General features: G+C 43.0%; 1 long non-coding RNA gene across 2 annotated transcripts; it reads left to right on the forward strand.

Moving 5' to 3' along the window:
• Positions 1–22258: 22258 nt before the first annotated feature.
• LOC119341513 lies at positions 22259–24665 on the forward strand. Of its 2 annotated transcripts, XR_005165139.1 has the most exons (5): positions 22259–22383; positions 23556–23626; positions 23799–23875; positions 24034–24233; positions 24360–24665. It is a non-coding gene; the product is annotated as an uncharacterized LOC119341513 (long non-coding RNA). The 2 variants fall into 2 exon arrangements; XR_005165140.1 differs by lacking the exon at positions 24360–24665 and having other exon boundaries at positions 24034–24278.
• Positions 24666–25029: the final 364 nt, after the last annotated feature.

Below are 25029 nucleotides of genomic sequence, written 5' to 3' on the forward strand. Positions count from 1 at the left end.
TTCAACGCTTACTTCATATAAGAGTGGCCCGTGGCTTTCCTGGTATGGTAGGAAGTTTTGACTGCGAGCAGTGGCAATGGAAAAATTGCCCTATCCCTTGGAACAGGCAGTTCGCTCGTGGTCATTATGGAGTACCAACAATCATGCTAGAAGCTGTCGCCTCACATGACCTATGGATATGGCATGCTTTCTTTGGTGTTCCAGGCTCACACAACCATATCAATCTGCTGAACCAATCCCCTTCATTCACTCAAGTAGTACTACACTGAAGGGCCACAAAAAAGTTCAGTTTGTAGTGAATGGCAATAACTATCATATGGGTTACTATTCTAACAGATGGGATTTTATCCAGAGTGGGCAACATTTGTGAAGACAATCCAACAGATGGCCTCGGTCAGGATCGATGCAGATGCAGCGACTCGTGGGGAACGACCATCCACTGCTATGTCGGAAGCCCTACGCCGCCTCCATCACCCGCCACTGCCGCCCCGCGTTGCCTCCACCACCTGCGCTAGCCGCTCCCCCGGTCTCTCCATCGTGGGTGGCCTAGCGCTGCTCTCTCCGCGTCTCCAACATGGATTGCCCGGCGTCACTGCGCAGGGCAAGGCGTTGCTGGTAATGAGGACGAGCGAGACAGGAGCGCTCGGTCATAGCAGCGCTAGGGATTCAGGAGAATTGGCTTTTTTATAGAAAATTTAGTTACATGCTTCATTAACAACAAATACGCAGAAATAACCACATAGCACGAAGGAGGCTCGTAGCCCCCGGTGACTGGGTCTACCTCTTCTTGGGCTGCCCATGGCACATGTATAGTTTTTTTTTCTCTTGGTCCGAAATTCCACCGCTTACTGGAATTTTTGATGACCTCCGAATTTTTTTGTTACCACCCAAATTTTTTGAATTTAAACAACTAACGTCAAATAGTGTTTTGCATACGGTACAACAACTAAACTCTTGGCTCAGTAGTAGGGCGCGTGAGTAACTGCTCTCTCGTCAGCTTAGCGGTAGGGCGCGCAAGCTACTATTCTCGCATCGTGAGTTCGAATCCCACTTAGCGAAATAATCAAAAAATTGTGTTATTCAAGCATTTTAAAAAATACGCAGTGCGGACTCTCAGCGTTCAAGAGGTAACTGTGTGACCTAACCACTACAACAAGAAGTACTTCCTGTACACAAAGGGTTAAACTGAATACAATTTGACCTTACAATTTTTTGAATTTAAAATCCATGTAAAAAATTTGGGCAGAGAAAATCGGAATTCCTGAGATTTATGAGTGCAAAGAAACTCGCTGTCCGGAGTACTAGAGGAGCTCTCTGGGGGAGAGAAGGATGATATCAGGGTAGGACAGACAGAAATAAGTGGACGCATGAGACGGTTAACAATGTCTCTTGTTACAACGCACGGGCATTTGTGCTAATTTAGATATAAAAGATTTGGGTCAGTTTTCTCAAATAGAAAATATATAGAAGGGTTGTTATCACACTAGGCCACCAATCACGTGTGCTACCCAAATTGTCTTGAGGGATGTCGCCATTATGTGAAGAGATGTTGTCATGTTTTTCGTTATTGTTTTAGGGAGGAGATATCGCCATGTTGGCAACACCATGATCACCATGTGTTGGGGAGCAATTAATTAACGAGCGCTCTTTCGGGAGCCTCGTAACGATCAGCGCCACTTGGCGCACTCTCAGCCATTCACCACGTGTCGCGCTTAGGGCGCTTCCTCTGGATTTTATTTTTTTTATTTATTCGCACGTGGTTTTGGCTTTTTAAACATTTTTTTGGGTTTCTTTTGACGTTTTGGTTTTCCACCGGTCTTCCCTAGCTTTTCGACTAAAAAAAATTCCAAAAACAAATTTTGCGCAAAAAATGCATTTTTTTCACGAGAGTTACGGTTTTGTTTTCGCGAGAGGCACGGTTGTGCTTTCGCGAGACGCACGGCTGTGCCTCTTGGAAACGAAAAAAAAACGCGTTTTCTTTTTTTTTCTTTTGCGAGAGGCACGGTTTTGATTTCGTGAGAGGCACGGTTGTGCTTTCGCAAGAGTCACGGCCGTGCCTCTTGAGAAACGAAAAAAAAACACATTTTTTGTTTTTTTTCTTCCGCGAGAGGCATGGTTTTGCTTCCGTGAGAGGCACGGCCCTGCCTCTTTCGGAAAGAGAAAAAACCCGTGCTTCCGGTTCGGATTTTTCGTCCGGTTTTTTTCATGAAAAAAAGTTCATCAAAACCTATCAACATGATATCTAGTTTTGAAGATCTCGACGCGTGGAATCCAACGACGAAAGCGCTTCGATATTTGAACGCACGGTTCAAGAGATAAAACGTTTTGAACAAACGGATCTACGAAAAAAAGAAAAACTCCTAGGTTGCGACAAGTGACGCGTTGTGCGCCACTTGTCGCAACCCGGGGGAGTTGGATTGATCTCCGCAAGGAGTACTCCTTAATTAGTGATTTCGCATGTGTTATTACCAGCAAAGCTTACTACTAGTATACTAGCAGCGCTATATCATCGCTCCTGGTCAGGATCGTCCAAAGCAAATTAATCAACGAGTACGCATGGAGGTGGAGACGGGAATCTGCGATCTCCCCGCGGACTGCCTAGCCAGCGTCGCCTCCCTGAACTCCCCCGGCGACGTGTGCAGGCTGGCGGCCACCGCCGCCGTGCTCCGGGAAGCCGCCGACTCTGATGAGGTCTGGGGGAGCTTCGTCCCGGCGGACTGCGCCGACATCCTAGCACGGTGGAGCACGAGTGATGAGCGCCGCCGGGAGGGAGAAACGAACAAGGGGTTCTTCTCCCGACTCTGCGACTCCCCAGTTCTCCTCGATGGTGGCAAGCTGGTATATATGCTGCTGCATTACTAGTATACCATGTACATGTGTGTATCAGGAGATCGCGTCTGACATTGGCATCTATCGACGGGGCAAGAAGAGCTTCTCGCTGGACAGGCGTAGCGGGGGCAAGAAGTACATGATACCGGCGAAAGCTCTATGCTACGGGTGGAGTGGCTACCCCTACGGAGGCCTCGTCTGGTCACGCTGCCACCCTCACTCCAGGTTTTGCGTTCGTCCAATCTCCCATTATTTTTGGTCAAGATTCAATCATTTCTGTGTTCTTTCTGCTCATTATCTTCCCCGTCTTGCTCACTTTGTGTAGTTACACACTGGATTGTTCCTTTCCTCCAAAAGAAAAACATGGCACGCTTCCATGCTGCAATTTTAGTATAAGTAATTGGAAAATTAGGTGAGTGAAATCCACAATGAAATTCACTCCACAGCTATGGTAGCAAAGTAACATTATAATATAACTAGCGAAGTGGCCCGCCCGATGTGCGGGCTATAATTTTCAAAGTTCATTATTTGATATTTTTTTTTACAGAAAATTGTAACCAAATGTGATGATGTTAGAAAACCGAGCCTTTTGCAAACATATGTTTGTGTGAGGTAACGTTGGTTTTCTCATTAATATATAAATATGTATGTTACGAAGTAATCATGTGTCTGCTTGTTAGGATCACTATACACTATGTTAACTATTCATAATAAGTCCTATGTGCAGTCTATATTTGTACCATTTTCTTGGCTTCCATGTTGGCTTGTTTGAAGGGTTTCTATTGAAACAAAGGTAGACACATGTATATTTGCTAATGTTGTGTAAGATTGGCATATTAACATGTCAGTTGTAGACGTGTGTACATGTAATATTCGCCACTTATATGTGACTTGGTCTTTTAATTTGGAAATCTTAAAAAAAGTTATATGGCCTAATTTTATGGAAGGAGGAAGTAAGAACAGAAGGAAAAGAAGAAGATGTTTTTCTTGACCATATTAGTAAACATAGTAAGAGGCCATTCCTAAATGAAAAACTAAAAATAGTAATACTTGAGTACTTGTCATCAATTCGGATATGAACATAAACAATCTCTCTACTGTCGTCACTCACTTGAAACAAAAGCTAAGATAGATTTGTCGTCTCTGGCATCCATCACCTAAAGTCACCATGCCAAGATAGAAAGCCGACTTCTTTCATCAAGGGTTTGCACCATGGAGGCGGCGTTGAAGCAATAAGGTGGAAACATTATAATTGAGTAAGGCGCGGCTGATGAAAATACTCACTATATCAGCCTCCTCCATGATTCATCCCTGTTTCACTTAATCTGCATGTGTCCCGTGATTCTTCTCCATAGCATGACACCCTAGTTGACCGCCATCTGCAGTGGGATAAAACAAAAGAAGTTATTTATAATCAATATTTGTAGAACAAATAAACTTAGGGTTGGTAAGTCCATAAGTACTCTAGAAGGAACCAATATTTGATGGATCATGCTCATTCTCCTGTCATCTCATTTTATGGATGCCATGTGGTAGCAAACAACGCTTTTTACCTCTAAAAATGATTTTGTTTACTTGTGATGGCTTTAATTTAATTATCTCTGAAGGGGAAGTTTCTATTGGTGCAAAACCATGCGATTCGAGTAGGCATAGCCCTATCAACCTTTTACCATGTGTCGTATTGACAAAAAACTAAAAAGAATGCACATTCCTGCAAGGAGAAGATACACTGATCGGAGACCTGAATGACTTGAGAATTGGTCAACCACCAGCCTCAACAACCTATTGCTGTTGGCACTTGATAGTTTGCCTTTCGAGCCACCTAGAGCCGAGCTATGTATTGCAGCCTTGTTTGCTTGATGTTTTCCATTGCACTGAATATGTAGTGAGGAGAGAGGGCATGGTGCTAATTAATAGAATCCGTGTACTTATGCACAGAAAGTCACATGACCAAAATGGCATATATCCGTAGATATATATGTTGCAACATGGATATGGGTAAAGAAACAAAAAAAAATCGGCGAGTATGAGTTTTGGCCTTGTCGTGGATGTATTCGGTTTGGCCCTTGATCCTTGAGCGCCTACTCCTCCTATTGTCGTCCTGGAAACATGCAATAGGCAACAGGGTCCAAGGAATAGTGCAACGGGATGGGTGCTAAGTTGTGTTTTCATGCGTTCATATTTGAAGAGAAGAAAAATGCTTGCATGCCATGGTAGTGGCACAGCAAAGTGCCGACGGAGATTGTACGACCCACAACCTATGAACCCATATATAGAAGTAACCAACGGTGGTAAAAAGCAGCGGCAGGACCTGAAAAAGCAGAGTCGACCAGAAACGCCTCAAACATAGTCGTCACAAGCATGCCTAGAGTTTGGTTAGAGTCAATTTCTCCTGTGTTGTGATAAAAGGAATCGGTCGACGCGAGGTGCGTCAGATCCTTGAGCGCCTGCTCCTCCTTTGGTCATTCTGGAAACATGCAATAGGCAACATGATCCTAGGAATGGTGGACCAGTATGGGAGCTAACTCTTTTTTCATGCGTTCATATTTGAAGAGAGGATAAACGCTTGCATATAGGAACGCATCATCCCATGCATTTTATTTAGATTGACCAGCACGTCCTAGCCCATGCTATTTTTTCAATGGGGTCTCACGTTGGTCTGTATTTTAGTCAGAGTCCCATACTAATTTATTTTTCTACCGTATGAGGAAAGGTTTCAAAAAAAAAAAGGGTGTAGTTCGATGTTGTTTTATTTGAAGTCCCACACTAAAAAATTTCTGGAGTCCCACGCTATTTTTCTTGGCAGCCAGGCTTTGTTTTTAAGTCGAGAGTCCGACGCTAGTCTTTTTGTGGCAGCCACGCTAGTATTTTTAAGTCCAGATTTTCTAGCCTATTTCTCATTTAGAAATTGACCAGCACGTCCTAGCCCATGCTATTTTTTCAATGGAGTCTCACGCTGGTCTATATTTTAGTCAGAGTCCCATACTAATTTACTTTTTTATCGTATAAGGAAAGGTTTCCAAAAAAGGGTGTAGTCCCATGTTGTTTTATTTTTCTTACAGGAAGTCCCACACTAACTTTTTTAGGGAGTCCCAAGCTATTTTTCCTGGCAGCCATGTTTTTTTTAAGTTTTTTTTTTAGCATCAGTACAGACACAAGCGCTCATATACACGCGCATACACTCACCCCTATGAACGCACGCACGCACATCCTACCCCTATGAGCACCTCCGAGAGACTGAGCCGGCATATCATCTTGAAATTTATGAAGTCACCGTAGGCGCCTCGTCGTTGACGGGAACATCTCCTCCCACTGAAAGCGCATCGCCGAAAATCCTGAAATAAATCTAGGAATAATGCGAGCACCAAGATTTGAACCCTGGTGGGTTGGGAATACCACTGTCCACCTAACCAACTCAACCACAGGCTCACGCTAGTCTTTTGTGGCAGCCACGCTAGTCTTTTAAAGTTGAGAGTCCGATGGAATTATCAAAAAAAAAAATTGAGAGTTCCAATCTAGTTTTTTTGTTGTTGTGGGAGTTCCACGCTAGTTTTTGTTTGGCAGGCACACTGTGGCAGCCACGCTAGTCTTTTAAAGTTGAGAGTGCGATGAAATTGTCAAAAAAATAAAATTTGAGAGTTCCAGTCTAGTTTTTTTTTGTTGTGGGAGTTCCACGCTAGTTTTTCTTTGGCAGGCACACTTTTTTAAGTTGAAGAGTCCCACGCTAGTAGTCCCAGGCTAGTTTGTTTTTGTTGACGGAGATCCAAGCTAGTTTTTGTATGGCAGGCGCACTTCTTTTGAGTTGAAGAGTCCCACGCTAGTAAGTCCCAGGCTAGTTTTTTTTGTTGAGGGAGATCCACACTATTCTTTGTTTGGCAGGCACACTTTTTTTTTAAGTTGAAGAGTCCCACGCTAGGTTTTGTTTTTGAGGGAAAGAGTCCCACGCTACTTCTTTTTCCAGTATAGGTGGGTAATTCTTCTGACTTACAATTAGAATATTATCTAATGACTATAAAAAATTAGTCTATTAAATTAACGGTTGGATAATTCTAATTTTTGTGGTAATTTCTAGCCTATTTCTCTTCTCTCTTGTTAACCCATCAAATACTTTATATATATAATAGATATCAGCAATGCTACATCAACGGACTCTTACATGGTTTCACAGGGTTAGTTTTAGTTGTCAATCCTTGATTGGATCAAGGGGAAGGGAGGGGTCCCACCCCCCTTAAAATCGGGGGGGTGCTGTTTAATTGTTCGGAAGGGTCCGTTGATGGCCTGTAACAATGTTTTAAATAGCGGGCTATGAAAAATAACGGCGAGCCTCCAAATCAGCTATAGCAGGCTATAGCGGGCTATTTGTGAAGGTGACCATTTAACGGCACCCTGCTGAAAAGGCTATAGCGCTATAGCCGGCTATTTAAAACTATGCCTGTAATATGCCCGTCGATGTACCATTTTTTATATAATATAGCCTGTCGGATGCTGAAGAGTGCACTTTTAATTTTTGAGATTTCTAATGCATTGCATGAATCCTTCAACTGGTAAATGATTATAGGGAAGTACTCAAGACCATAATATACGCTGCGTTTAGTGTTGCGACGGATTATATGGGAATCCCTGTTGCCCAACCCATTTTTTCTTGTTTGAGTGTTTGTGTGACCCAGTTTTGCCTACTGCTGTGGGTAATTTTGCACCACAGATTATAAAATAAGTGCAACACAACGCAGCACGGTTCAACCACCGCAAACTGAGCCTTACTCTTTCGTCATGTAGATTCAGCGAGGTGGCTGTTCTTTCGTACATATGCTGGCTGGATGTGAACGGCATCTTAAACACCAAGAACCTCTCGAGCGTTGGTAGAGGCTACACGGCCTATCTCATATACAGGGTGCATCAGCTGCACACAGACACAACTCAAAACCAAGACCAAGAAGCTGAAGTGTTTTCCTCTTCCGCTAGCTGCAATCATGAGTGCAACCATCTCGTCCCTCAGAAGCACTCGCGATCTCTTTTATGGGACTGGGGCTGGGAACTTGATGGATCATCATCGTTGGCATCAGTAGACATAGAAGAGAAGAATCAAAGTTTGAAGCAGCGGCTAAAATCTGATGGTGTGAGCGTGAGAAGCGATGGCCGATGGATAGAGCAAGAGATCAACATAGAATTGGACAAACCATGTCTGGACGGGGAGGAGAGGAATGTTTCCATTGAGTTTAGGGGTCGCATAGTTGTCAGATTATCATAGAAGGGATCAAGATATGGCCGAGAGCAATTGAAAGTTAAAAGCATGGCCAAATTTCTTAGATAGATGAATTCAACAATATGGTTAAGTTTATTTGCGGCAATTGTAGCGACCAGACCTCAAAGAGTCTGATCTCTATGCTCAGGTGTCATCTCTAGATCAGTAATGCTGACACCACACAGTACTTGAAGGATATATAACAGAGTAGCAATCACACACTTATTACATCGAATGTCTCCAAAGAAGAACTTATTACAATAAACATGGCTTAAGGCTATCTAATAACGATAACAGCGGAAGGCTTGAAAGAATAGCGAGTCCATCAACTCCAACGGCATCACTGAGTATAGGACCACGACATAAGGCACCTTACTCGTCGTCTGAAAAGTCTGCAACATGAACGTTGCAGCTCGAAAACGGGTCAGCACATGGAATATGCTGGCAATGTAACACATAGAGAGTAATGAAAGAAATAAGCTATACTACATGCATATATGGCTGGTGAAAAGCTCTATGGTTACAGTTTTGCGTAAAGCCAGTTTTTCCCTACATCAAAGGAATAAATTTTATTTAACTATCATGGTGGTTGTTAAACATTGAGAATGGTTGACAGCATTCTCAATCCCAATTAAGCATCATCATTAAAACCCAACAATATTAATTAAAGTAACATGATGAGATTCACATGATATCCAAGTACTAGATACTCAAGATGTCCATAACCGGGGACACGACTAACCATGATTAGTTTGATACACTCTGCAGAGGTTTGTGCACTTTTCACCACAAGACTCGATCTCCTCCATTAAGATTCTTGCACTACATGGTGTTTGAGAAACGAATGACCGAGACATAGTCTTTCAGAAGCGCTAGCACCTTACGAATGGGTAGACCGTGCCAACCTACATTTCCTACATCTGCTAGCCTACCACTGTAAGAGTTCGCATGACTTAGTCAACTATGCTAGAGCCCATAGTAGCTTGTGGCTGCACACGGAAGTTTCTAGCATGAATAATCTCATGATCCCTTTAAGCCTGGGTGGCGGTCCAAAAAGAAACAGGCAATCCTGGAATACCCACGTACCTCAATCCACCCAGATGTGTGTTTAAGTTGCCACCTTAGATAAACCATTAATTAACAATCTCACAACTGTCATGGATACACTCACCCAATCCACGTCTACTAGCATAGCATGGCATAATAAGCAAACGTAGGAGTAACTCCCAAGGATTTGATAATGAAACAGGTAATAGGTACTACCTCATCTACTTCCCAAAACCCACAATTTAATTAGATCCTAATCATGCAATGTTTGAGGATTGATCTAATGCATAAAACTAGGTATGAAAAGGGATATGATCAAAGTGTTACTTGCTTTGGTGATGATCCGTGAAATCTAGAGATTCAAAGTAGCAAGCGGCGCACTCCGGATACTCTATCGCAAACAAACAAACACACAATAAGTACTCAACTAATGCACAAGTAAAACTCCAAATAAAAGATCTAACCGGAAAGTTCAACTTAAGAACTCCGGTTTGCAAAAAGAATCAAATCAAACGAAGCAACGGAAGTCAAATGGCGAAAGAAAACAACTTCGTTTTACTAATCTGGATCTAAGTCGGATTTTACAGAAGCAAAAACTTATTTAAGTTGGTTAAATGGATAGAGAGTTTCGATACGAAACTCCAGGCGCTTGAATCGCCTGATTCCGATAAACGAGCGAAACATTATACTAGAACGAAAATCGGATCAGAAATATCGATCAGAAAAATCGCGGAATAAATCCGAGAAAAGGAAAAATGACGAACAGCTTAACGAACGAACGTTCGTTAACTGGGTCTAAACGATGAACACGTTCGTTAAAACGAACGATCGAGCGAACGCTCGCTATTTAACCGAACCGAAAATAAACCGATCTAAAAAACAAAACTAAAAAAATAAATAAACAACGGCTATTAAAAAAACCGGGTGGTTTTCTAAAGAAAACCACCGGCGACGGCGGCTACCTCGGCGGCGGGTCCGGCGAGGGCGGCGGGGTCCGGCGACGGCGGGGTCCGGCGATGGCGGGGTCGGGCGGCGCGGGCGGCGGGCGGCGCGGGCGCGGGGCGGCGGTGGCGGCGGCGGGTTAGGGTTAGGGTTAGGGTTTCGGGGCAGCGGCGGCTTGGGCTGGGGCGCCCGGGGTGGCGCTATTTAAAGCTCCCCGGCCAGAGGAGTCCTGGCCGGAACCGGCCCATAGGCGGTTCGCGTTTTTTTAATGCGCAGAAAAACAAATAAAAGAAATACTAAACTGACTCCAAAAATCCCGAAATAAAATTTCTTCGGCTTCTAAAACCAAGCCGGATAAGACGAACATTTATTTGGGGCCTAAAGGCAATTTTGAAAAACGCATACTTTTTTTCTAAATTCAAATAAAATGGCGAAAAACTCCAAAATAAAAACTTATTTGATTTTATTATTAAATCCTCAATATTTCTTTATTTTGGGAAAGTCATTTTATTCCCTCTCTCATATTTTCGTAATAGAAATAATTGATGATAAAATAATTAAAATCAAATGATCCTATTCTCAAAATTTGAGAAAACTCAAATATGAAAATAACGAAATCCCCAACTCTCTCTGTGGGTCCTTGAGTTGCGTAGAATTTCTAGGATCAAAACCAAAAGCAAATAAAATATGATATGCATTGATGATCTAATGTATAACATTCCAAATTGAAAATTTGGGATGTTACAGCAAATTGCAATTTTCAAGTATGTCGCTGCGTAAATTGTGTGCCTTGCATTCCATTGGTATTTAAATTTGTGCCATGCATTCCATTGGTAACATATGAGGCATGTATATCTTATCCTTTTTATTCACCCATAGACCAATGGTGAAACTTGAAACCTTGCATATTGAAGGTGTGCCTAGCTTTGGTTGTAAGTGTTGTGGAATAAGTGGAATTCCGTGACTCATGCAACCAAAGATGGCATACCTTCTATATATAACATAAGGTTCATGTTACATCACGGTGCATGGACAATATTTTTTGGTTTGCCTCATGTATTTTCTCGATCTCAGTTAGCAACCTATTTTATGAAGTCAGTGATCGCGGTTAAGTTGTTATTGGAAGATAGATATTTGTTTCCTCTAACCACTAATTTGTACTTAAGCTCTTTGTCCTCATTGGTCAAAACTTGATCAGAGTTGTTATTTTGAAAAGAATAACTAATTTTAGTCGTAGTACACAAAAAAACATGTGATGGATTTGGCTCATGATAGAGCTTTGGCATATGAAGAGCATCGACATAAGTAACAAGATATGCTCTATTTTTCAACACTACCTTATTCTTGGAGACGATGGGAGAGTCATCATAATGAATTCCCTTTCTTGAAGAAGCTGGGAGGGCTGGGTTTCTAAACTTCTTGGTAAAGTTAAGTGTTGTCTTCAATAAAGTTGCCTCATTTTTTAGGAGAGTTTTTTGTGCAGTGCGACCAAATTTTCACAACAGTGACGTTGCTCGATTTTTGCTGGCACCGCACAAAAAAAGAACGGGTGGTTGAGCCTCTAGTTGGTACAATGTAAAGGTTTATAGATCAGATAGAAGAAACTTAAAGTGGTGCTTTAGTCTGCTTTAACTTCCTTAGATCCTCTCTTAAGCCCTTTGCACATGCGATTGCCTCAGTTGCCTCACAGAGCTAGGTAGAGAGTGCTGAGATGAATATTATTGCCATTTCTCTCATGACATATCCTCTACAATGCTAAGTTATAAACATTCTGAACTAGCTTAATTCATTTTAGATAAATTCATGTTTATATATTAATTCAAAAGTATCTTTAGCAGCATTGAGCTGAGATTCTCATAGTCAAGAATATATCTTACACTCGATTCGATAATAAGAGCTAACATGAAGATGCGAGATTGATAGACAGCTTCTACTAGATGACGGCAATGCCACAATTGTATTTCTAGAAGAATCTACTTTTATGTTCTCTTTGCTTATGATTACACCTCTAATATTGCTCCCAAAGAATAATATTATATAGCCAGCTCAACTTAGTTGGTAATGGGTCAGTAATGGAGGTGCTTCTGTGTGTGCTTGAGTCTACGGTTCTGCCCCTACCAAATACTCTTGCCATTTCAAAATATAAGGTCTATTAGTTTTTGAAAATCCAAACTTCCCTATGTCTGATTGAGTTTATAGAAAGAACTATCAACATATAAGATAAGAGATCAGTATCATTAGATTCATCATGGAATATATTTTTGTATTTTATTTATTTTGTGTTGTATATGTTTCTATAAACCTGGTCAAACATTGAAATGTTTGAATTTTGGATTAACTAATACACCTTGTATTTTGAGAAGGAGGGATTACAACTAAATAGTGTGGCATTTTCCGGATATTATGCCCAAATGGTATATCAATCAAGATGAATGGTCTAAATGGTAATTGTTGTTGTTATAATTCGAAAATGCATGTGTGTATCATGGTAATTGATGTAGTTATAATTCAAAAATGCATGTGCTTATCACGAGATCTCATCTAACTCTGACACTGGCATCAATCGGCCGGCAAGAAGAGCTTCTCGTTGGACAGGCGTAGCGGGCCAAGAAGTACATGACACCAGTGAAAGCTCTGTGGTACGAGTGGAGTGGCTACCACTATGGAGGACTCGTCTGGTCAATCTGCCACCCTCACTCAAGGTTTTGCTTTCCTAGCAATAACTTAGGATTGTTATGTTGTGAACCAAATTCAAATATCACTAGTGCAAAATCAGCCATTAGTCTCGGTTCGTAAGGGCCCTTAGTCCCGGTTCATCAACCGGGACTAATAATTCGGGACTAAAGGCCCACAACGTGGCACGAGCGCGTGCCGGGAACTGGGGGTCCTTTAGTCTCGGTTGGTGACACCAACCGAGACTAAAAGGTTTAGGGGTTTATGGTGTTTTTTATTCATTTAAATCTTTTTCATTTCAAGCATATTTTACGCTACTACATATTGTACACGTTATGCATATACAAATAGAATTTATCATAGAACCAGTCATATATAATAGAATTTCTTGTACGACCATGCTACACACATATATATCTCCTGCAATTTGCAGATCATTACATGCAGGCATTAGATGAAATGGTATTCTCCTTCAGATCTATGACTTGGTCAAGCAAAAATCCCGTCATTTTCTCTTGAAGTGCTGGTATGCGGTCCGTTGGTAGGACCTGATTCCGCATCTATTGCATCTTTATTAAAGAAGGAGATCAATATGAATATAATACTTGTGTATATATATTAGATCATGATAAAAAGAATTATGAATTGTGATTACGTACCAAAAGATTTCTTGCATTTTTGCTTCTTTCTGTAATAGAGCGAATATTTTCGCAAACGTAATATGCACATAAATTATTTCCCAATGTCTGCCTCATGCACTTTACAAGAATAGAATTCAATCAGATAATAATTAATCAAGCATGATAATGGTATTAAAACTAGAACTAAAGAGATGTGCGGACGTAGCTAGTACTACTTAATTACCCTGGGTCGCCACCATTTCAGCTCTGGTTTCCATGGGCCGATAACCTCTTTGATGAACTTTAGCCAAACCCTGCCCGACAAAGAAAATGAATAAATGAGTTATTAATTAGTTTATATCAGGAAATGAACTAAAGAGGCTGATATAGTGCGATAATGATTGAAATTACCTGTCGAGCATCAACTTCACGTTGTGGTATTCTTTAGTTTCTTTAAGAAGTGAGTCCAGTACTTGAACTTTTCCCTTGTCAACTTCAATGATTAGCAGGATCAAGTGAAAACTGAATGCGCACACATTTGTATAAGCGTACATGTGCATAACTCATCAACTACACTTATTAACATCTAGTAAGCAAAATAGAATTTATAGTACAAGACAGTAACACTCATCCTAAGTTGTAAAGAAGTAGTATTTCTGGTTGGGTATTTAGTCGCTCCAAAAATTCTAGCAAGCTACTCTCTGTGTCTTTTGCGCTGATTTTCCACACACCTTCATTAATGGTATTTGGGTCAATGAACCCAATGCCATAGACTCCATCTCTTTTCATTTCATAAATCTTCATTCTGCATAATACAATAGAAAAGAATATAATGAGGATAATTACAAGCAATGAACGAGCATAGCTAGAGACTTAAATTACAGAAAGAAATCACTTACAGACAATAGCAACTAACGAGAGATTTGTCGAGTGCGTCTTGATTGAATAACTGGAACATTTCTTCAAACTCAACCCACAAATCCTTTTCATGGAAGTAATGCTCTACCTTGACTTTCACCATGAGGCTCTCTCACTCGTTCTTTATTTCTCTCAGGTACCAGTCATGCAATATGCGCATTTTCATTGACAAAAGCGAGACCTCCTCAGGCCTGACCAGAGGTTGGCCGGGGACATATTTCCATGCTATTTCCTCCTCTTGAATCATGGGACTAACCATATGGTGGCAATAGCAGACGGGTACAACCGCGACCAAGGAAGATGCAACCCGCAGACCAAAATGCTACAACCGGCAAACAGAAAAAGCTATGGCGCACGGAACTGATATGTTGCAATCGGCGAGCTGCGATGGTCACTGCACCGAGCTGCTGCGGTCACCACGGCGTTTGGGACCATGGCCGTGGCGAGCTGCGGTAGTCACCACCGAGCTGGAACCGTGGTTGCGTTTTGCTGCATCCGCAAACTCAGTTTCTTTTTCTGGAACCGTGGTTGCGTTTTGCTGCATCCGCAAACTCGGTTTCTTTTCCTCGAACCGTGGCTGCTCCGAGAGCGAGGATGGAGAGCGGCGGTAAGCCGGCGACCATCGATGTCGGTGTCTTGCTCGCCCTTGTGGTGGCTCGGTCGTCAAGCAGTTTCTTCTGCACATTGGTGTGCAACGACGCGACGAAGATACGCGAGGTGGCCAAGAAAACGGTTGCCAGATCACACATCTGCGAAATGTTGCACCGGACTGCGGGGCAGGCAACCAAAACCTCAGTCGGTCAACGCGCACCTAGCACTGGCCAAATTAAATTGAACTACAAACATAATTTGAATAGAAACAGCCTAAAATAGAAGATATGGATCATTTGTCATACGAAGGATATTTAACATTTTTAGGATGAATGCAAAGCCAAAAGTCTCTAAAAATGTCACTAAAATTTATTAAACTAGTCATCAACTCGTGCATCTGCACGGGCTAGAAATATAGAAACCAAATTTATACTCCAACATTATAGTCTCCAAGTGCACACTAACCATAACATTTGTTTAGATCATTTAACGAAGTTGACATGCAAAAATGTCTACCTGGAAAATATAGAAAACAAAGTGTGGTGAATTAGACACATGAAATACGTGTGGCACACTTGGAAATATTGCATTCCAGTATATATTTAATATATGGCGGGGAAAACATCGAGCATTGAACTTATACCAAGAAGAAAATCCTGACCAGACAATGGATAATGAAAAAATTATACAAATTTATTCCATCTATATTCTGCGAGACTACTCCTCTCACAGTCACAATGAGAAGGGCATCAGAAATCTCCTTGCAATGTTCCTTCCTCCTTTACACTACTATAGACGTGTACACCATGATAATGTGATATTCAATTATTGACTTACTCTTCTTTAACCATGTAGTACACATCCACTCAAGCAGCACCCAAACTGGGTAAAAGCAATGAATTTTAATCATATTGTATCAGAAAAAATAGTGTTTAGCAACAGCAAGCAGGAGGACGATTGGGGTGTACCACGGCTTAAAACTTCCAAACAAATCTAAGTATCTAACAAAATAGACATCTACTCCATTTCTGCTACGTCTGAACATGCAGACTGAGATTCAAAAGCTAGAGAGAACACAATCAGAAGAGCTGGACCTGATTTGTTGCAATGTACCTTAAACTAAGATTCAAGGCCAGAGAGGAACACGATCAGGAGAGCCGCAGCTAGATTGTCATACATGATTTATTGAATGGTATCTGCTAAGTAACAATCATGGGAAATAAATCACGTACCTTTTGTTGCAAAATAATAAAACACATACTTAATTATTGTACATGTAATTTATAGGGAGTTGAGAAATTTAAGAACGAAAAAATGCTCCCCTGGAAAGTAGGTGTAGTAGCGACCAGTGTCAAAGTTGAATGCCATGGAGTAGTCGGAACTTCGACGTGGATGTGTTTTTATTCAATTGTTAGACATGGGGCTGGGAGCTTTCTTTTTGTACGTGATGGTTTCATTTTTCTTGCTAGAACATGGACGTGAGTGTGGAGGACTCTATTTTTTGTACATGTATGCGGTGTATTTTTTCTTTCAATGGCTGGATGTGTTTGCTGGGGAATTTATCTTTTGTGCATGATGGATTTAATTATTATTTTCCGAAACTTGGAGCGTAAGTGTGGACTCCTATTTTTACATGCACGTGGTGTTTTTTTTTTCTTCCATGGTTGTATGTGGCTGCTGGGGACTTTTGTTTCAATACGTGATGTATTTAACTAATTTTCTTCTGAAACTTGGAGCGTAGGTGTGGAGGAGTCCTTTTTATATGTACATGGTGATTTTCTATATATGTAGACGTGAGTGTTGCGGATTTATTTTTCTGTACGTGATAGATTCATTTTCTTTTTTCTAGAACTTAGACTTGGGTGTTGCAGACTCCTATGTGATACGTGTAGGTCTGTTTATAGGATACGTGTAGGTCTATTTCCTTTTGATCTATGTACAAATAAAGGAACGCTACTCTAATAAATCGTAACCATTAAATTTATAATCTAACGGCTAAACTAATCTTGTTGATGTGGATTAACGTGGAAGCTCATATGATGCCTCCAATTAGTAAATGTAAGATATAAGATATAAGATATTATACCGCTCACATTTACCTTTGCAGGCCCTGCCTCCCTTGTGTCCATCTTCCCTTTTTCCCTTTACTCACAACTCACAAGTCGGCAATGGCATCGTGCCGTTGTGCACGGCGCCCTGCGGCCTGGTTGCCTGAACCTGGGTATACTAGATGGATTCTATTAGGCTTGTTCGTCGTCAACTGCTACCCAAGTAGCGAGCCGTCGCTTGGTTGCCGGCCGCGCCGTCCGCTACCCCGCTAGGCCCCATCCTGGCTGTCGCCTTGGCCATCGTAGCCTGCTGCGGCTGCGCTAGCCGCCAGAGGTGGATCCAGGATTCTAAGACTTGGGTGTTCAAATTTTTTTACCCAATGTGATACCTAAAATATTTACATAGCAAGAACTTTTTCCCCCTATCACAGTGATAATACCTCAAATATCTTAAGTACATGGCTAATATTGAAGATTATTTACTGTGCAACCCTACAATTTTCATGGTAATTAATAAACAAGGCATGGCGTCTTGCAGAAAAAATCTTGCACTCAAAATGTAACAAAATCCATTTCTTTCAAGTAACAATAGTAATAGGGCATCTACGGATCCACGACTGCGCAGGTCATCGAAAAGAGTTCGGGAGGTTTTATCTCTTGATCCGGTTGATGACTTCAGTGGTGTGATACAAATTATGGATGATGACTTGACGCAGAGGGTAAGTTGTCGAGTGGCGGCGGTCCAACTGTAGTTGTTGGGATTGTGGAAAAGCGATGGCGACAACACTTGCGTGACTTGGATGGTGGTGCTGCACGCACCAGGTCTCGAGCTCCGGGGCGAAAGCCTAGGTCAGACCCGAGTGGTTACACCTGGCAATGGCGATGTTTTTATGTCGTTACCTTGTTGGAGGCATTGCTCGGATTTGCTCGTACTGATTCTTCAGGGTGAAAACTTAGATTCTGGCCTTTGTGGTTAGATCCGGTGACGGCGGCGCTTGAGTGTCGCTTCCTTCATGAAGGCGTTACTGTTGAAGTTCCTCGTCATCATGTGGTGTCAATGGTTGGTGCAAATATGGTCTCAGTTGTAGTTTGTCCATCACTGATCTGATCGTTTTGATCTTTTTTCTCCTTTTTTCTCGCCCGCGCATAGCTTTTGGTCTTGTGACTTTGCTAGTTGCGGGTATGTTTCCACGTGAGTGTGTTGGGTTGGCTGTGTGCATCCTAGTTATGCAAAGGCCGGGTGTGTGCTCATTGTATGTATCCTCTTGATGCTCCATTTTGAGCCAATAAAGTCCACCCTTTATCGAAAAAATGTAAGTAAATGAGATGGTTCAAAATAGACATGCTAACTGGGAGCCAGGGGATCATGATAGTGGTGCTGGGCCAGTCAGGTCGTGTGCAAGTGTGCCAAAATGAGATGGTCTTGTTGGAGGAGATGCACGACGCATGCAAATAAAGCGTGATACATTGCTTAAATTACATCATAGTTAACACACATAACTAATACTCCCTCCGTCCCGGAAAAAGTTGTCCACGCCTTAGTTCATTTGCAATTTTACAAAAACGACCTTCCACCTTTTAAACTGTTGCTAATCAGCTCTCCTCTGCTTCTTCCTCCTTCCTCCGTCGCCCGCCCGCACCGTGGTCACCCCAGCCACCGTCAGCACCCGCCATCGGGCCACAGCGCTCGACGACGACCAACCTGCGCCGGCCACACGGAGGCTGCTCAAGCTCCTGCTGCTCCGTGTTCATCGGGAAGAACTGGAGCCCCCGCTAGCGAGGCCCTGGCCCCCGATCCGGACCCCAATCCGGCCCCGACAGCGAGGCTCTGGCCGTGCTCTCCCTCCGTGCCTCTGACCTTCCCGCGGACTTCGCCGCCGCCGGCCACGAGATCACCGAGAAGGACGAGGACGAGGGGTACGTGACGACCGCGTCCAGGGGCGGGAGCAGCACGGCCGCGTCCCGGAGGAGGGAGGAGTTCCAGGGGCTCGAGGAGGAGGACGGCTGCAGCGACGATGGCCCGCTCAGTTCCAGCAGCAGCGGCTACGCCGGCGAGCAGGGGAAGAAGAAGGTCCTGCTCCTGCAGCTGTTGCTCCTCCGCCCGGAGCTCCTCTGCAGGACCGTCAGCTGCTGCTGCTGGTGGTGGTGGTGGTGGACGCCTCTGCTGCCACCCCTCTTCCCGTGCACGTGGCAGTGCTGCTGCTCCTCTGCCCTGCTCCTTGAGCTCGTGTTCCTCATGAAGAAGAAGAAGGATGTAAAATTCAGTTAAAATTTCAGGTATCAATTAATCTGTACTCCAAAAATTTACTGTGTATTTCCAGCAATGCAGCATTGAGCCTGAACCTTTTTGACAGTACACAAGTTTGAATTGTGAGTAATATCCTAATCTGTATAGTGATTGTATATTGTCCCAGTGATGCATTCCCAAGTTTCAGAAATCCCAGAAACAGTTAACAGTTTCAGTTAACTATTTTTCAGACAAAACGGAATTTACCAAGTTGTTGCTGCACCCCTTTAGTCCTGTTATCATCACTTGTCACTATATTGTTGAATGGGAATCAATAAGTATCCATTTTCTGTAGATCTAGTGGTATATCAAATTTCAGTCACGATGTTTATTTATATTAATAAGAAACGAAAAAGGAACAAGTCTGTGAGGATGATATCTCTACTACTTGCTTTCAATGTTTTTAAACTTTTGTTAGCTCGCAGCTCCTGAAGGTTCAGACTTTTGTTGGATTAAAAGCTTCTTGCTAAATTATTGGATTAGATTATAATGCCATGCAACTTCTTGGATTAAGACGTTGACTAAATTATTCAGCTGTAGTAGTTTGATGTTGACCCTCCTACATTACACTGGACAATTGAATTGTTGTTGACCCTCCTCCTACATTACACTGGACAATTGAACATGTACTGAAGGAGTACTCCAGTAGGAGTGCATGTACAGGTTCAGTAAAGTGCTATGGTTGTTGAAAGTGTTAGGAAAAAAGTGCTATGGTGATGGACTAAACAATCAACCTGAAATTAAATCTCCTTTTATGCCTTTTAATGCTCCCTGTGTGCATTCTTTTGTAATCTTGATCAATTGATCAATCTTACACACTGAGCATCGTACCATTTGGTCAGTTCAGATTTATGCATTTCCATACTCCGTTTGTACAGACTCCATTTCCATAATTGCTCCAGGAACAACCATTAGAAAGAGGAAAATGTTTAGGTTCTGTTAACTGAGCATGTTTAGGTAATTTATTTGAATTACTTGGAATTATTTGGATTTATTTGAATTACTTGGAATTATTAGAAAAGACTAGCCCTACTGCAAAAATTTCATTACATGAGTACACCATAGGACAACATTAATCAAATTTCATTACATGACCTTTCTAAATTTTGTCATGGTTTCAGACCTAACTACCACAACTTGACCCATTCACCACAACTGTCCCAATTCAAACAATTTGGAGTTTCTTAATTCATCTACAGAGTGGCCACACTAGGAGTACTTGCTTCTTAATTCTGGCATTTTCTCATTTTGTTACTAGGACTAGTTTCTAATCTGAATTTTTATGTCTTAACTTGGGCTGCTCGAGCCTTCCACCATTTTAACAAAAAAGGATAAATAAATCCTTTGAGGCGTCCAAATTAACATCAGCATCAGTACTATCAATACATTAATGGCAACACTTTTTTTCTTTCTGAAATCAATACTCAAACTTTCGAAGAACAGCCTATATGTTTTGTTCAATACACAGATCAATATGGTTGACAATTGAAATGCGGAGACACAAAATGGCAGAATCTTACTGCACATAATGTTAACGTAATGGCAGAATCTTACTGCACTAAATGGCAGAATCTTACTGCACATTATTTTGCTTCAGAGACAAATGGTTCCAAAAAGATCAAAATTCCAGACTTTGGGCACGAGGAGAAGGACCTGCAGACTTGCAGAGCACTTGGGCACTTGGACATGGAGGAGGAGCCTGGGACGTTGAGGAGGAGCCGTCGTCGTCGGGGTCGAATTCTGCAGCAGCCGCCATCGACTGGGCATGCATGATTAACTGAAATGATATGCGCATGGGCATGAGCATGGGAAGTTAACTCACTTCCATAGCAGTAACTTAAAAGAAACATTTGTTAATTAACTAAAATTAAGTTAACAAAAAGGAAGGCATGGGTATGGGCAAGTTAACTCAAAAAGAAAGTACAGTAAGGAGTCATCTCAAAATTCTAACAGTTGATACAATGCTCACACTAGTGAACTGGGATTAAAGATTCAGTTTTTATGCACTGTACTGACATTGTCATTGTGGTTTCACTGGAATAAAGGTTTAGCGTTCATGGCCTATAGGAGTATTCGGTGTCACTGGGATCAGACTGCCACTAACCACGGGCAGGTCGGCTGGAAGGACGGCGGGACGGCGGCGCCGTTCTGGTGATCCAATCTGCTCAGCTCGCTCGCCGCATACATCTTCCATGGGCTGTTGCAGGGAGGGAAGACCGGAGGATCCACAGGTCAATGGCGATCTGCATCTGCGTCCCAAAAGGAAAGGGGAGAGGATGATAGCGCAGCTCGTTGGTGAATCCATGAGCGACCCCCTGTCGTCCGTAGCACGGCGACGTCAGCAACGAGGCAGTCGAGGAAGGGGATGGGGAAAGATGGGAATTTTAGGGATGGGAAAAGGGGAACGGGGGAGCTGCGTGGGGGAGTGGTGGAGCTGCGCGGGGAATGGTGAAGCTTCGCGGCGCGGCGTGGTGGAGCTGCAAGGCGTCGCGGGCGCCGCGGAGAAACGGTGGAGCGGCGCGACGGAACGGCATGGTGGTGCTGCGCGAAGTGGAGCTGCGCTGTGTCGGAGACGATGGACCGCGGGTTTGATCGGAGAAAGCTGAAGGGTTTTTTCGCAAAATGATCACGGTGACAACTTTTTCCAGACGGAGGGAGTATACATCATATGCGAAACGACTCCTTGGCGATCGATCGCGGGAGCGATCGATCCCGACCGCGCGGAGCGCGTCCTATTCCCTTTCCCTTTCTAGCTCGTTTCCTTATTTGGAAAATCCCACCCGGCCGCTTATCTATCCCCTTTTCCCTTTCGCCCTGCCGATTCCCCTCTTGGCCGGCGGCTCCTCCCTCGCGGCAGTGACCAATACGGCGAGACGCCGCGCCCGCGCGAGCGCCCGCGAGGTCAGTGGCGAATAGGGCGAGGCGCCGCGGCTGCGCAAGCGCACGCGAGGTCAGCGGTGATTACGGCGAGGCGCCACGTCCGCACGGGCGGCAGCGGCCAATCCGACGAGGCGCAGCGGCCGCACGGGCCCCTCGAGGTCCAGGGGAGGCTGCGGCCAATTCGGCGAGGCGGCGGCTGTCCGGTGGCCGTACGTCCTCCTGCCTGGGCTCGAACTCCCGCCGTGCGTCCCCACCCACATCACCAAGCTTCCCAGCGCCGTCCGCGTCGCCTCCGAGGATGTCCCGGTACCGCCCGCTCCCCCCCTCTCCTCTTCCTTTCCGACGAGTCCATAGTTGACGAAGGCCACCGTGTCCGAGCTCACAAACATCTAGATTTGACAGGGAGCCGCACATTGATGTCAATTTTTGGCAGCTCTGCTCTCATGAAGCTAGGATGGATAGGTAGTTCCCGTCACACACAGCTTGCTCTGTTTTCAGCATGAGGAGGAAGAAGATGATTTTAATTTTCTTGGGAAGACTAATCCAGTGGGGATGCTGGACAAGAAAATAGGAGGAATATGGATCTCAAACTGAAGAAAAGCAGGCCACCTTGGTGGATCTGTTCTTAGAAAAGAAGATTGTTTACTATTTTCAGAAAAATAGGATTTTTGACAGCTACTCATCCGCCCCAATCTCGTCTTTCTTTGATGGCGGAGCACCAAGTAGCAGTGTTTGGGAGCGCATCTCTGCAAAAATCCATACAAGTATCGGAACCGGCTGTGGAGATGGGAAAAGGGAAATCCCTATATGCATGTCTGAAACAATGACATTTTTTCAGTCAGTGAACTAAGACTAGCAGTTCATTTTTATTCTGTAGTGGAATCTTTTTTGGATGAAATTCTGAACACTATTCAAAGAAATCAGCTGCTACCATTTGTTGAAGAATGTACTCCCTCCGTAAAGAAATATAAAAGCGTCTAGATCACTAAAGTAGTGATCTAAACTCTCTTATATTTCTTCTACAGAGAGAGTACTAATTCTGTGAACATTATTTTGTTTTTCTGTAGCAAGTTATTCTATGAACACTATGCAAGGAAATCAGCTGCCATTGTTCAGAGAATGAGCTAATTCTCTGAAAATCGTTTTGTTTCGGTAGCAAATTATTGTATGAATTCTGAACATTTGTTCAAAGAAATTGAGCTCTGAATATTGTTCAAGTAACAGAGATAGAGCACAATCTGTATATACATTGAGCATTAAGCTAGGAGAGTTCTTAGATAATCCTTGATGAGACATTGGTGTGCTGAATGATCTCTCTTGCCCACCATAATTTTTTAATATGAAATATGCATGCTTGTATGTGCTGTCTCATTTTAGCACCTGCGGTATCTTCAATTTTTGTCATAAATTATGATTTTGTTTTAGTTATAAATTGTAGGTTTCTAATCTGGTGCCTGCTACTCCTTTCCATTTTGCAGGTCAGAGTTGAAACAGACCAACAAGACAGAAATCAGCTCCGGATAGGTCTTCGGGAGCTGAGTTATTTTACGTCAGTTTACCCCCTTTTAGCTGCCATCATTATTTTTTTCCTCGCACTCCTTTTAAACATTGTTCAAAGAAATCAGCAGCTGCCATTATTTTACATCAGTTTACCCCCTTTTAGCAAAAACAAACAACTCATTGTCTCGCTACTCCTAATTTTTTATTGTGCTTTTGTGTAGGAGGAGAAATTGATCCTTAGACTACAAAAACAACAGAACAGCAGGGATGATATTCAGGTTGACATATCTGAAAAGAGGTATCTCAGTAACAACCTCCTTTTTTTCTTTTTTTCTCCTCAATGGGGATGTACTCTATGTATAACAAGCAATTTTGCTGTGCTTTTTCATTCCTCTATTTTGTTTCCTTCAAGCTTCCTTTTTACTCTGCATTTTCTACCTTTTCATTTTGTGGCAGCCCAAGAATACTACAAATGGGTTCGACATGGGTTGAACATAGGGGTTCTTGGCCTGAGCATGCAAGTGTATGGCCGGGACAATCCTTACTTGATTAATATGTTGGGAAAATCAGTAATGGTCGAGCAAACCGAAAAGGAGAGGCTGAATCTTCTCCCACAAAGTTTTTGGTCAGGATACTATGTCGAATGCGACATTGCTGTAAGTACAAACATAAATATGTGCAGAGAATACTTGTTTTTTTCATCCAACGCTCTGTCATTTGTTTTTGCGTGCCCCCACCCTTCTGTGCCTTTTATGAATCTTTGACCGGTTCAATTTTTTCAGACACTATTCCAAAAGGCATTTGAAACTCCAATGGCGTTATATGTTCACCTGAGGGAGAGAATGATAGGGTTCCAGCTTGACCGAATTGACATCGTTTTTTTGTAGTCCAACATACGAGCCATATAATTCTATAGTCTCCATGCAAATCCCATTTCTTTTTTATTTTCAGTCAAAAGTCAACATAGCATTTTTGTGGTAAGATCGTTTTTATTTTTGGATCAATGAACAGGGCTTTTTTCCCCACCTTTAAGCTCATATGGCTTTTAGTACATGATTGTCTCAAACTTTAGGAAGAAAATGTTCGAAGTCCTCGGCCCAAACAACCAAATTGGCCTGATTGCTGACGAAGCACAACTTTTAATTAAGAATTTCAAAGAGGCTTCCACCCTGTCTATCTTACGATAAGGCGAGTCGAGGCGGACGTCGTCGCGGTGACGACGACGGACGCCGAGATGAGCACGTGACACCATTGCCTCCCTGTCTTAGCGTAACGCGAGTCGAGGCGGACGTCGTCGCGGTAGCGACGCCGGACGCCGAGACGAGCACGTGACACCATTGCCTCCCTGTCTTACCGTAACGCGAGTTGAGGCGGACGTCGTCGCGGTAGCGACGACGGATGCCGAGACGAGCACGTGACATAACGGACACCCTGTCTTAGCGTATCGCGAGT

Source organism: Triticum dicoccoides, chromosome 7B (genome assembly GCF_002162155.2).
Source record: "Triticum dicoccoides isolate Atlit2015 ecotype Zavitan chromosome 7B, WEW_v2.0, whole genome shotgun sequence".
NCBI classification, from domain to species: domain Eukaryota; kingdom Viridiplantae; phylum Streptophyta; class Magnoliopsida; order Poales; family Poaceae; genus Triticum; species Triticum dicoccoides.